Here is a 14,102-nt window from a genome sequence, read left to right on the forward strand (position 1 = left end):
CAACCAGAAAAGTGTGGAAGGGGATCTAAGGATTTACGTTTTTAAATAGTTTTGAAGCACTCATCCTCATTTTAGGGCTCTCACTATATCCTTCAGGAATCATCTAGAGATGTCAGTCTCCAAACCTGTTCAGGTGTCTCTTTTGAAGAAAAGATTAACTGTTGCTTTTTCGCACACTTAGTTTAGAATTTATATTTCTCAGGTCTTTTAAGTCACTTAAAATTCCTCCATCTGCTTTCCAGCTTCTGATGTGATATTGCTTTGTTCCTCTCTTTTTCTATTTGTGCAATACTGAAACATACTTTATGTCAGATGATGGTTAGACAACTCTCTATTTCTAATGTTTTTGCATACCCCAAATGCATTTTTCTGCCATTTTCATACACTCCATCTTAATTTCTACAAAACACATTCCATTCACGAAAGACTTCTGGGGAATTCCAGGATGCTTCTTGCTTTTGGTTCTATACAAAATATTTTATTCTCATCCTTCTTGGTTTTCCTTGACCAGTTATCTTATCTCTGGGATCAGCTGCTACTCAAATTCTACAGATTGGAGGCAGGACAAGAAAATGATGGATTCTCTTCCAACATTCATCTCACCTCTTCATTTTTTCTTAAGGAGCATCAGCTTTCCTTAGATAATAACTTATTTTCCACATTGAATTATATTTCACGGGAGGCAGTCAAACTCCCAGATCCATAGGGTAAAACCTAATAGATTTGACAGGAGGATAAATCTGCTAAAGGAACTTGGCTTCTGAGGGTTGAGCTGACATGCTGAGAATGGCAGAAGGAGAGATCAAATGCTTCTCAGCCATTGAACTGCTGAACCTTGGAGTCTTTCTCCCTAAGGATTTATTGTTATGTGAGAAAATAATATCATTATGCTAAACACTTTAGTAGGAGTGCAGTTCAAAGTGTCTTAACAAGTAAAACACTTGATAGTATTTGTCTTTCCAAGTTATTATATTATATTAATAGGCCATAATTTCAATGGAGAATATTTTCACTCAGTTCAGTAATTTTAAAAAGGTGGGTCAAGAAGAAAAACTAGAGTTCATTCATGGAAACAAACTTTATAAAGTGCTAAGATTTATGGCTTGCAGATTCTATACTGAGATGGCATATATGAATTTAGACAGGGATTCTTACTCTAGAGTGCTCATATCAAACTCAGGGTCATTCTTTTTTGAGTTAAAGAGATTTTGCTTTACATAGTTATTGTTTTTGGTTTTTCACTTAACAAAACTGTACCACTTGTAGAAAACATTTGATTCATGTCGAATGAATATAATTTTGAAGTTTATTGATTTAAAAAAGTCCAAAAGTGTTATTCAAACATTATCTATAATGATAATGTCTTCTTGTAACTCTTTTAGTGTGATAAACTTAAATCAATTTCATTCAATAGACATTTCTTGATTGTGTTACTCTTCTAGGAGCTAGACATATACATATGAGCAAAATAGAATATATAAATAATATTTTGTCTTCTATCCTTAGGCATCCTAACTTCTAAATCTTAAACTTGGATAGTCTACCATCTGCTTGCTGTCTCCTCTCCTCCGAGCTCTTTTGATTTTTCCCATTCTCATTATGTATATTCTGATACATTGGGATTTCAAGACTATTCTTCATTTTCCTTCAGTTTATTAGTCATGGCCTTGCTTTCTTATTTGTCCTACTTCTACACTTAGGTAAGCCCTTACTTTTTCCCCCCTCTTTTTCAAATCCCCTTCATTCCCTCATAATTTTGCTGAATATGCTTTATAAATTCTGTAGCCTGAATCAATCAAATTTCCATTTCTCTGTTCCTATCCCAGAACTGTTGAACTAAAGAGAAAACTACTGACTTCTAAACAGAAATGATGAGTCACTGCCTCTCAAAAAGCCCTTCTTTTCTTCCTTACTTTTACATATCTTTTCATATATCCTTTACTTTCATATTTTCCTTTAGCTTAAGAAACATCCTTCAAAGCAAAGCAAAGAAACAAGAAAAGAAAAAACACTTTAAATAAAAAACCTGTCCCTGGTCAGCTGATGCCAAATCTATGTATTTTCTGTCTAAAACCAAGCCTCCTGAAAGTGTAGTTCAATTTTATTTCTTTACTTCCTCCAGATGTTTTCATCGAAATCATAGCAATTCATCCTTTTCCTGTTATAGAAATTTTTAAAAATTTATCTTAAATTGCTTCTTGTAGCTGCTTTTCCAAATGGTGAGAAGCAGAGTTTGACTTTGAGTGATGACTGAACTTAATTTGGAAAATATATTATTGAACTTTTTGTGTATGTAAAGGGAAAGACCATAATCTGGTCTGACAGATAGAGGGGGAGGGAGTCAGTATAAATGTTAGCTGGCTTATTGTTGTAAGTAACCAAATAAGTATAAAGAGGTGTCTTTCTTGGGTGTGTCATTATTAAGGTGATAACTGATTCATAGCTTTATCTAATATTTGGGCCTCAGGGGAGAGGAAATGTGAGAAAGAGGTTCTGAACTGAGAGGGAGTGGGATTCAACAGGATGTCATAGATGAGGGCAAGTTTGAGGACAGTAGGAAAACCTACCGGACTAGACATGTCCAACAGATTTTAGAAGCAGTGATGTCTGAGATCTAATGATCATAGGTTATAATTCCCCTCCTAAACTTCAGTAACACTATCTCTCTGTCAATGTTTGGGGTAGTGAGGTTGTCTTCCCCTGCTGTCTTTTTTTCCACATCAGCATGGAGGAAGCTGCAGTGTTTCAGGGGAGAGTAAAAATCTTGGAGTACGTTTCTGAGCTGTGGTTAAAAACAACTACAAGATGGTAAGCATTGGCTGGGAACTTCTAGGAATGTTGAGCAAGACCTTTGCAGGTTTAATAATTACTAATATGGAAGTTCAAATTGTTTTCTATTTGACTATTGAAAGAAAGAAAAGTGTTGACCCAGAGCTTATAGAACTGCTTTTTAAGATATCTAAATAAATTTTTTAATGAATCTTTGATATTATTTAATTTCTTTTCAGCAATTAGTTGACTAAATGTTAAGGCTTTCTCTTTGAATTAAACTAGCTAATGCTGAGTTTTGATTACTGACAGCAAACAATCCTGAGAAAGAAATTAGTTTCTGGAATTAGAAAATTTCAAGGAAGAGGCTCAAGATTACGGAAATGACTAAGTCAAAATGAATGAAGAATGAAAATCCTTATATTCCATAAGAAACAAAATTGCATAGTGGTCCTATTCTTGGCCTTTGGATTCAGTAAGTCTGAGTTTTACTTTGCTTTAAGTATTGATATAGTTAACAAACCATTCCAGGTTGCCTGGGAAGGTCTCAATTTTAGCACTGAAAGGGTCCAATGTCCCAAGAAACTTCTCAGTCCTGATTAAACCTGGAGTAACTTCTTTCAAGGTAATACATTTGAATGGATAATGATGATGTCATTAGCTGAACCACAAAACACAGGATGAAGAGATAATTTTCAGAAAAAAATTGTAAACTTAATTTTTAATACATTGAGCTTGACATATATGTGTAACAACTATGTGGAAATATTCAATAGGAACTTATTAAAGTCAATTGGAAGAGGGAGGGCCAAAGAGAAAGAAAAAAATGTAAAACAAATGTAAGAATGATATGGAATTCAAGTGGTAAGAATTAGAATGCTGTCTATTTGAGTGATATCATTTTTAGTAACACAATTTCCTTTTTACATTGTTTTCCACGCGCAGATTCCAACCATTTCAATGTTATGCTCCAATAAACCCATAGATGGTCATATTAAGGACAGTTAAAATACATAATTCATAAAGATAAATAGACAAATAACTTTCCGTTTGGTTAAAAATTACTTTTTATTATGACTAGGGTCCAGTTATCCTGAGAGCATTTCAACTCTGCCTAATAGGAGGCCCGTATTTGTTCAACACAGAGCTGCTTCTGTTTACTGTTTAGTAAAATAGCCTGCATATGCTGCTTTCCATGTAACTCAACTTAAACAGCAATTTTATCCCCAGCCCTAAACTAGGATCTTTAGAGGCCCCCAATTATGTCAGTTAATTCCTGAGAACATTGCCCTTTTGGTGCGGTCTGAGGAGAAGGTAAGGAGACAGAAGCTCTTGCTTTCACTACACCAAGCCAGGAATGTTGAGACTAGAAGACCATGTCAGGGATAAAAACAGACATGGAAAATAAGAAAACATGAAAGGAACATATAACTGAAAAAATAAAGGGAAGATTTAAGAAACTGAAATTGAACTTAAGAGGCAGATATTTAGAGTAGCAGTTCTGAAGTCCAGCTTATTTGCATTTTGCTTTAAGATGGACAGAGAGATATTCTGATCTTTATTTGCTTCCAGTAATCTACTTAAACTTCAAAGTACAACTTTAAGGCCCCCAAATTTTGATTGCCTACCTCAATATGTTGCTGAAAATTGAATATCAATTTACTTCCTGACCACGTTAAAAATTTGATAATGTACTTCAAAGGTTCTCTCTCCATGAAGGCATTTCAATCTCTTTTAAGTTCAAAAGAGCATTACTACTTCATCTGTGTAAATATTTCATAATCATAAAATTCACATATCAAAAATAGTTACAATATAAACACAAAACCATAGGATAGACACAAATCAGGGTCTTACTTTTTTCCACAATCATATTTTGGAGGAAATGATAAAATTTTATCTACCTCATTTCTAAATCTACTTTGTTTTTCTTATGTCAATGAATGGACAGTCTCCTGTCACAGAGTGTACAAAAATAGCCTATTTGTAAAGATTTCCAGGAATGACAAGATTCTTAAACTGAAAAATTCAATGAATATAGGAAAATTGCCACGAAAGAATTTCATGGGATTTAGAAACAGAAAAAACAAGTACTTAATCATGAAAAACTCTAAAAAAGTGTTAAATAAACACCAAAAAAAGAGAAGAGTGATTACATATTGAAAAAAATTATATGTTAGGAAAAAATGACAAAATTATTTTTATTATTATTGACCCTTTACGAAAGGAAAATAATTAATTAAAGCTCTGCCAAAGGAAAAGGTAGTCTCCTGATCTCTGAGTAAGAGATCACAAAATTATGGTTAATGTGGTGGGGACACTAAGATTACACAAAAAGGGAGGGAATATATTTAAAAAATAGCAAAATTCAATTAAGTTTTGCTTAAAATCACCATAATGCTCATGGTTGAGCAACAAATTACTGTGTGGCATTATTCTACAAAAAAAAAAAAAAAAAATGATTAGTAAAAATTTCAATTTTGGCTATTCCATTTAAAAAATTACCAAAAAACTTAGAAACAGTGACAAGTAACAAAACGATCAAAAAGATAATAAGAGATCTGAAGAAGAAACATGAAAAGACTTGTTTTTTTAAGTCTGAAGGGGAAAAAAATGGATAGTCTTTTAATAGAAATTAGGGTCAATTTTGATTGTACGTAGTTTTTTTTCCCTCCTTTTTTAACCAGTAAGCATTCAAATAAAGTATTGTGGTGGGTTTTGGAGTTTTTCTGCTTGGAGATATTCAGAAAGAGGCTAGAAAAATGTTTTCACAAAGTATTTCAGACGTTTACCTGCCTAAAGGCAGGCAGCTTGAACAGAAGATTTTCAAGGCTCTTATAGATCTATTATCTTATAATTCTATGATTTCATGGTAATTCAAATCACTTCATACTCAATATTCTCCACTTATGTGAACAGACATCAACTCCTGTATCTTATTTCATTTATAAGACAAGACTTGAAAAGCACCTTCAGATAGCAATTTGTACATGATCTGATATATTTTCATGGTTTTATAAGCATGAAAGATTTAAAAGAACTGTACCCAAAGCTGCATTATTTATAAAGGGAAGGTATAAGGAAGCACACCATAAAAAAAATTAAAACAGAAGAGCAGTACTATGCCACTAAAAGCCTCCATTATTATGGTATTTTCAGTTCAAACACAAGTCCAAACTTTGAGGACAGTGGTGGAGAATCATGAACCTCTTCCAACAACCACTAAGAAAATTTCTTTTCTACAATAATGAATGAGATGGCATGATATAGCCAGAAATTTTGCCTTATTTTCATTTAGGAGCATACTGAAGACTTAACAAAGTAAATATCTATTGGTTGGTTTATTATGGCTTGGACTTTTCCTTATACTTCTCATCAAAAACAAATTGCCAAACAAACACAAAAGAACATTTATTAACATTTACTGAAACACTAATCTCCATGTGTACCCATTTCCTTATCTGTGAAGTAGAGAATAATGATGGAAACTACTTGATATGGTTGAGAAAATTGGATGAGTTAATCTGTTTGAAGGCTAATAATAACTTCTTGTTTATGTTAACTATTATTATTACAGTAAAGACTGCCATAACTGATCACTATCTAATGAATCCACCAAATTAACCAATGCCCTCTACTTCCTACATAAAAACATAGTGTTTAATATGCAAATCAAAATACATGTGACTAGAAGGTTTCCCTTACATACATTTGATACTGAAAAATCTTGAAAGCCTTTATGCATATTGTGCAAGTTGCAGTTATGTAATGTATTTAGTAAGTAAGTTAATATGAGGTGTGAAAATAATGTTGCTGTTCATATGGCAGTTTTGTTGAATACCTTTGAAATCTTTAAAAGCAGAAAAATGAGCTCCTAAAGTAATGCCACTGTATTAATCATGTCAATGCATGGTTAATACATATATTAACCAAGAGAAAACATTCAGATTAAAAAGTAATAAAAAATATAGATGTAATCTGCTTTTAGATCATATTGAAAATTTCTTTTTACTTCTTACTCTACTTGGTGGGGGTGAGGGTGGGAAGCCTAAAGTTGTAGAGGTAGCTTTTGGCTATAGTTATGCCAGAAAGAAGATACAGAAATCCAATTTCCCAATCATGGAACTCATATGATAAATCAAAATCTGATTAATTCATTACACGTTTTGAGATTGTAGTGTTTAATATGTAAGTGATGAACCACTGAATTCTACTCCCAAAACCAATATTACACTGTATGTTATCTAACTAGAATTTAAATAAAAATTTGAGGGGCACCTGGGTGGCTCAGTTGGTTAAGCATCCAACTCTTGATTTCAATTCAGGTCATGATCTCAGGGTTGTGAGATCAAGTCCCACATTGGGCTCCATGGTGGGTATAAAGCCTGCTTAAGATTCTCTCTCTCCCTCTCCCTCTGCCCCTGGCCCCCCGATCTCTCTCCTTATATAAATAAATTAATTAATTAATTAATTAATTAATTTGAAAAAAAGAAAAAAAGATTGCAGTGTTTAACATTTTTATACACAAATGTGTCTAAAATGATATATATATAATTTTACATAATTCTTCAATATAACTATCTTTTCCCATTAACTACTGATTCCAATTTTATTAGAAATGACTGTTATTATTTGATTATTTGTTAAATCAAAGTAGAGAGCCTATGAATGTTTGTTATATTATTCTTTTACCTATATTCATGAGTTTGAATATTTCATAACATAAAAAAGTTAATGGGAGTTTGGGGACTGGACACAGGATGAAAGAAGAGAGTTCGTGAACAGTGAAGTTAGTTGAGAGTTAATAATTGGCAATGAGGGATATTATGGTTGTAGTTGGGAAGACTTGAAATATTACAAGTTTATATGTTGATGTGGATTATCTAGTATGGAGGAAGATATTGATAATGAAGAAGAGAGAGAATAACCAAGGGAAGGAAGTATTTGACTAAGTTATAGAAGTGGGTTGCAGAACAAAAGTGGATGTATTTGTGTATTTGACTTTGATAGAAGAGTTTAACAAGACACATAAGAAAAAAAAAATCCCCAGAAACCCATCTATCTATCATATCTATGTATATATCTATCTGGGTATCTATGTATACACGCACAATACACACAAGTCATTTATATATCATGTACTTCTGTTTCTGTATCTAAATCCATCCTTACCTCTAATTCTGTCTAATTCCCCAAAAGTAATTAAAATCTACAACTGGAACAAGTTTGAGTTCCTGCAAGATTCAGAATATATATGGCTTCCACAGTGCCACAGTGTGGAGTGTCCTTTATCCACCTTTGTGTGGGTAGATAGTTAGAAGACAGAGATAAGATTTAATGCTTGCATCATTAGAAGAGGTAAGGACCCACTAATTAGACTTTTCCATCACAGGCTGTTAAATGTTAAAATCTGTGAAAGCAATTTGGTAGAAACAGTAGATTCCTCTTGTTCTTCTCTTCCTATAACTGTCCCAAGTATTTTCATTTTTTTCTCTTGAATATATCTGAATCTGTATCTTTTTATCCAGTTTTCTGGATTATTCACACTGATGTGGGTGTTATCTAGTTATATCCATTGCTTAGTTCAAGCAAGTTATATGCATTACTTAGTTCAAGCACTCATCATCTCTCACTTAGATTATAGCTATTGTTCTCTTACTATGTTCTTGCTTCTAATTTCTCCACTGGTGTGATCTTCCTAAAATATAAATATTATGGCATCATTTCCCTACATTAAACTACCCCAGGACCTGTAGGCCTCACAGGACAAAAAACCCAAACCCTCAGTATGGAATATATGTTTAGTCATGATGTAGATTTTACTAAGGACCAGATACATAATTTGTAAGCCCAATGAAAAATGAAAATGTGGGGCCTCTTGTTCATAAATTATTAAAAAACCCAAGATGGTGATGAAAGCATTAAACCTGGAACAGGGTTTTAAAAGCACAAGGCCCTTTGCAACTGCATTGGCCACACACACATGAAGCTGGTCTTGATCTCACTTACCACTTATCACATCATTTTCTGACATTTTATCACATTCATGAATGCCATCAGGTTTAGAAATGCTTAATTATAGATCCTGATATACATCTTATGCTCTGCCCCTTCAGGCTACTGCAATGCCATTCATCCTCTTTGTCTGGAAAGTCTTTATGCTTAGATTTGTTTGGAAAAAAATGTTTATTTTCTCTTAAGAACTCAACTCTTGTCTCTTACTATATGAAACTTCCTCTGAAAAATTTAATAGTTTGATCATGGTTTTCTGGATGACACCATCATATTTAGCATATATTTAGGTTTGCATTTATCACATAATTACAGATTTTACTTATATACTTTTCTCTAAGGTTGGATTAGCCCCAGGAGGAGGGTCCATATTTTAATTCTATTTTAATTTCCCATGCTTGGTTCAATGCCTGGTAGTTATCAAACACATCATAAATGTTTTTTGAATGATTTATGTATTATAATAATTCTAAATATTTTAAAGTTGTGAGCCACTAAAATTTGTTTGCACTGCTTATGAAAGTTTGGTGATGCAATTTCCTATAAGTAAGTCAAATTTACAGTTTGCTTGTGTTGCAAATTTTGTGTTTTAATTTTTTTTATTTGAGCATAGTTGACACATGTTACATTGTTTCAGGTGTACAATATAGTGATTCAACTTCTCTATACATTATGCTATGCTCATCACAAGTGTAGTTACCATATATCACCATACAATACTATTATAATATCATTAACTATATTCCCCATGCTGTGCCTTTTGGGTTGCAAATTTTGGAACCATTTGAAACTGTTTTGTATTTGAAAATATTTGGAGTCATTGAAATGGTGTTTTAAAATGTTCTATTAGATAACTCAGATATAGTATGAAACTCACTTCTAAAATCCACACTGAATCTATCAATTCCTTTCCTCTATCTAAGGATGAGGAACCAACTGAGGTTTTTATATTTCTGATATTTTAAACAGACTGCATCATCTCTATCATTATTTCTGCTTAAATTAGAAGTTTTCAGATACTGTATAAATAAGTTATTACCAGGAAGCATAAATCAAATATTATCAGAGAAAATAAGTTTGAGCATTAAAGGTTTAAGCAATGAGAGATGTCACATAATTACTTGTAGGTTCCACTATAGAAGATGTTATAGGAATTAGAAGGACCAATGGCATTTAAGAAAATATATCAAAATGGTGATGATACACCTGGGGAAGATGGCAGAGGCGGAGGATCCTAAACTCACCTCTTCCCATGGATATAACTAGATAACACCCACATCAGTGTCAATAACCCAGAAAAAAACAAGAAGAATGGAGAACAGACTCTTCACAGCCAAACATAGAGAAGAGACCATTGAAAATGGTAGGAAGGGTAGAGACATGACCAGGAATCAAGCTGACACTCAAGACTGTCCATGGGAGGGAGGGACACTGCAGGCATGGGAAAGGGAGAGGAGCAGACCCCACACTGGGCATCCTAGGCACAGGGACTGGCACTCAAAAGATAAATCCTCATAACATCTGGCTTTGAAAACCAGAGAGACTTAATTTTGTCAGACAATAAGTGGGGTTCAACACCTGGAATGTTAAAAGTCAGCAACTCAGCCCTGGGAGAGCTGGAGGGCAAAAGGAAATTGATGCACTGCCCTTAAGGAGACAGCATAACAACAGCCCAGCTGAGATACAGCATGGAAGCAGCAGTTTGAAAAATGCCTGGGGTATACAGGAAGGAAATTTATTTACTAATCTCAGAAAATGTGCTGGAGGGGAGGGATCTTTTGGAGATTTCTTCAAGAACAAAAAGGCTGGTGGACATCATTTCCCTCCCCTGTTCCCCAGCCTAGATAAACGGACACCTGTTGGAACATTTTACCTAGATTACTAACAACCTGCCCAGCCTCTGAGTTCTCCTGCAGACCCATCCCTCCAACTTGCCTTTGGCAGGAATCGATCCAAATCAATACCACGAGCATGGCCACAGTCCAAGCATTGCTTGGGACTAGAGCACCACTCTAAAGTGACTTCTGCCCCAGGAAGTGGGGAAGATAACCACACACACCAATCCAACAGTGGGCTGGGGGCAGACAAATGGTCTGATTATAGGCCCAATCCATCAATGAATGAAAGCCTCTCAAGGGACAACACAGAGCGAGTGCCCTGCAACCGCAGCTCTAGCAAACACCTCATCTGACCCAACTCCAGCCCAAAGCAGCCCCAGACTGGCACATTAATAGCATAGGGACCAAACCTTGCTCACAACAGGCAAAGAAAGCTTGGAATGAAGGCAAACATAGGTCAGCCACAACAGTAAGGTAGCTTGCAACACACGGGGGAGACATCCATGAAGTGCCAGGTTCTGGTGAACAAGGGACATTGCACTGCAGGACACTATAAGGCCTCTTCATACGGCCAATACTTTTAAGGTTAGGAGACACAGCTGACATTCTTAACACAGAGAAAGAGACAAATAGAATTAGACAAAATGAGGAGACAGAGGAATATGTCCTAAATGAGATAACAGGACAAAATCACAGCAAGAGAGCTAAATAAAATGGAGATAAGTGTGTTTGATAGACAATTTAAAGTAATGGTCATAAAGATACTCACTAGACTTGAGAAAAGAGTGGAGGACCTCAATGAGACCCTAAACAAAGAGATAGATAACATAAAAAAGAACCAATCAGAGATGAAGAACTCCATAACTAAAATTAAAAATACACTAGATGTAATAAATAGCAGACTAGAGGAAGCAGAAGAATGGATCAGTGATCTGGGAGACAGAGTAATGGAAAGCAATCAAACTGAATAGGAGAAAGGAAAAAGATTAATAAAAAACGAGAACAGATTAAGTGAACTCAGCAACACCACCAAGTGTAACAACATTCACATTATAGGAATCCCAGAAGGAAAAGAGAGAGAAAAGGGAGCACAAAACTTATTTGAAGAAATAATAGATGAAAACTACCCTAATCTGGGGAAGGAAATAGAAATTCAGATCTAGGACACAGAAAGCACCCAACAAAATCAACCCAAGGAGTTCCACACCAAGACACATAGTAATTAAAATGGAAAAAAGTAGTGATAAAGAGAGAATTTTAAAAACACCAAGAGAAAAGAAAACAAGTTACCAGGTAAACCTCAAAAGCTATCAGCTGATTTTTCAGCAGAAACTTAGTGGGCTAGAAGAAAGTGGCATGTTATAATGAAAGTGCCAAAAGAAAAAAAACCCTGCAGCCAAGAATACTCTATTCAACAAGGCTATCATTCAGAATAGAAGGAGAGATAAGAGTTTCCCAGACAAACAAAAGTTAAAGGAATTCATCACCAGTAAACCAGCCTTATCAGAAATGTTTATGGGTTTTCTTTGAGTGGAAAGGAAAGACCAAAAGCAGGAGTAAGAAAAGTAGGAAGCACAAAAGCAGTAAAATTAAGTATATACATATAAGTGTATATAGATAGATAGATAGATAGATAGATAGATAGATAGATAGATAGGGGGGATTCACAAAATAAAAAGGTGTTAAGTATGACAATATATACCTAAAATGTGGCAGAAAGAGGAGTAAAAATTTAGTGTTTTTAGAATTGGTTCAAACTTAAGCAACCACCAACTTAATATAGACTGTTCTATGCATAACATGTTGTATATAAACATAATGGTAACCACAAATCAAAAACCAGTAATAGGTATGCAAAAAATAAAAGGAATCCAAGTATATCACTAAGGAAAGCCAGCAAACCACAAGAGAATAGAGCAAGAGAAGAAAGGAACAGATAAGAACTACAGAAACAACCATAAAACAAGTAACAAGACTGCAATAAGTACGTACCTAGCAATAATTACTTTGAATGTAAGTGGACTAAACACACCAATCAAAAGACAAGACCCATCTATATGCTACCTACAAGAGACTCATTTCAGACCTAAAGACACATGCAGAATGAAAGTGAAGGGATGGAAAACATTTATCATGCGAATGGAAGTGAAAAGAAAGCCAAGGTAGCAATACTTATATTAGAAAAAATAGACTTTAAAACAAACACTGTAACAAGAGACAAAGAAGGACACTACATAATCATAAAGGGAACAATACAACAAGAAGATATAATAATGGTCAATATTTATGCACCCAACATGGGAGCACCAAATAGAAAAAGCAGCTACTAACAAACATAAAGACATAAACTGATAGTAATACAATGATAGTAGGGAAATTTAACACACCAGGAACATCAATGGATAGATCATCCAAACAGAAAATCAACAAGGAAACAGGAGCTTTGAATGACAGATTGGACTAGAGGGATCTAACAGATATATTCAGAACATTCCATCCTAAAATAGCAGAATACACATTCTTTTTAAGTGCACATGGAACATTCTCCAGAATAGATCACATAGTAGTGCACAAAACAAGTTTCAACAAATTCATAAGGATCAAAGTCATACCATGCATCTTTCTCTGACCACAATGCTATGAAACTAGAAATCAACCACAGAAAATAAATCTGGAAAGACACAAATACATGCAAGTTAAATAGCATGCTATTAAACAATGAATGACTCAACCAAGAAATCAAAGAAGAAATCAAATAACATACGGAAAAGAATGAAAATAAAAATACAATGGTCCAAAATCTTTGGGATGCAGCAAAAGCAGTTCTAAGAGCGAAGATTATAGCAATACAGGCTCACCTCAAGAAGCAAGAAAAATCTCAAATAACCTAACCTTACACCTACAGGAATTAGAAAAACAAGAACAAACAAAACCTAAAACTAGTTGAAGGAAGGAAATAAGAAAGATCAGAGCAGAAATAAACAAAATAGAAAATAAGAAAAGAGAACACAAAACAGAACAAAACAAAAAACAATAGAAAAGATCAATGAAACCAGGAGTTGGTTCTTTGAAAAGATCAACAAAATTGACAAACCTTTAGCCAGACTCATTAACAAAACAAAACAAAATAAAAACAAAAGAGAGAGAGAACCCAAATAAACAAAATCAGAAGTGAAAGAGGAGAAAAAACAATTGACATCTCAGAAGTACAAAGAATTATGAGAGAATACTATGAAAAATTATATGCCAACAAATTGGGCAACCTAGAAGAAATGGATAAATTTCTAGAAATATATAACCTACCAAAACTGAAGCAGGAAGAAATAGAAAAGTCAAACACACAGATTACTAGCAAAAAAATTGATTCAGTAATCAACAAACTCCCAACAAACAAAAGGCCAGGATCAGATGGCTTCACAGGTGAATTCTACCAAACATTTAAAAAATAGTTAATACTTATTCTTCTCAAACGATTTCAAAAAT

The 14,102-nt window shown here is 34.1% G+C and overlaps 1 protein-coding gene across 1 annotated transcript in view; it reads right to left on the reverse strand.

Moving 5' to 3' along the window:
- Positions 1 to 14,102, reverse strand: part of CNBD1 (cyclic nucleotide binding domain containing 1) — a 519,466-nt gene that overhangs the window by 58,650 nt on the left and 446,714 nt on the right. The gene's annotated exons all lie outside the window — the stretch shown is intronic.

The sequence above is a fragment of the Halichoerus grypus genome, chromosome 5, assembly GCF_964656455.1.
Source record: "Halichoerus grypus chromosome 5, mHalGry1.hap1.1, whole genome shotgun sequence".
Taxonomy (NCBI): domain Eukaryota; kingdom Metazoa; phylum Chordata; class Mammalia; order Carnivora; family Phocidae; genus Halichoerus; species Halichoerus grypus.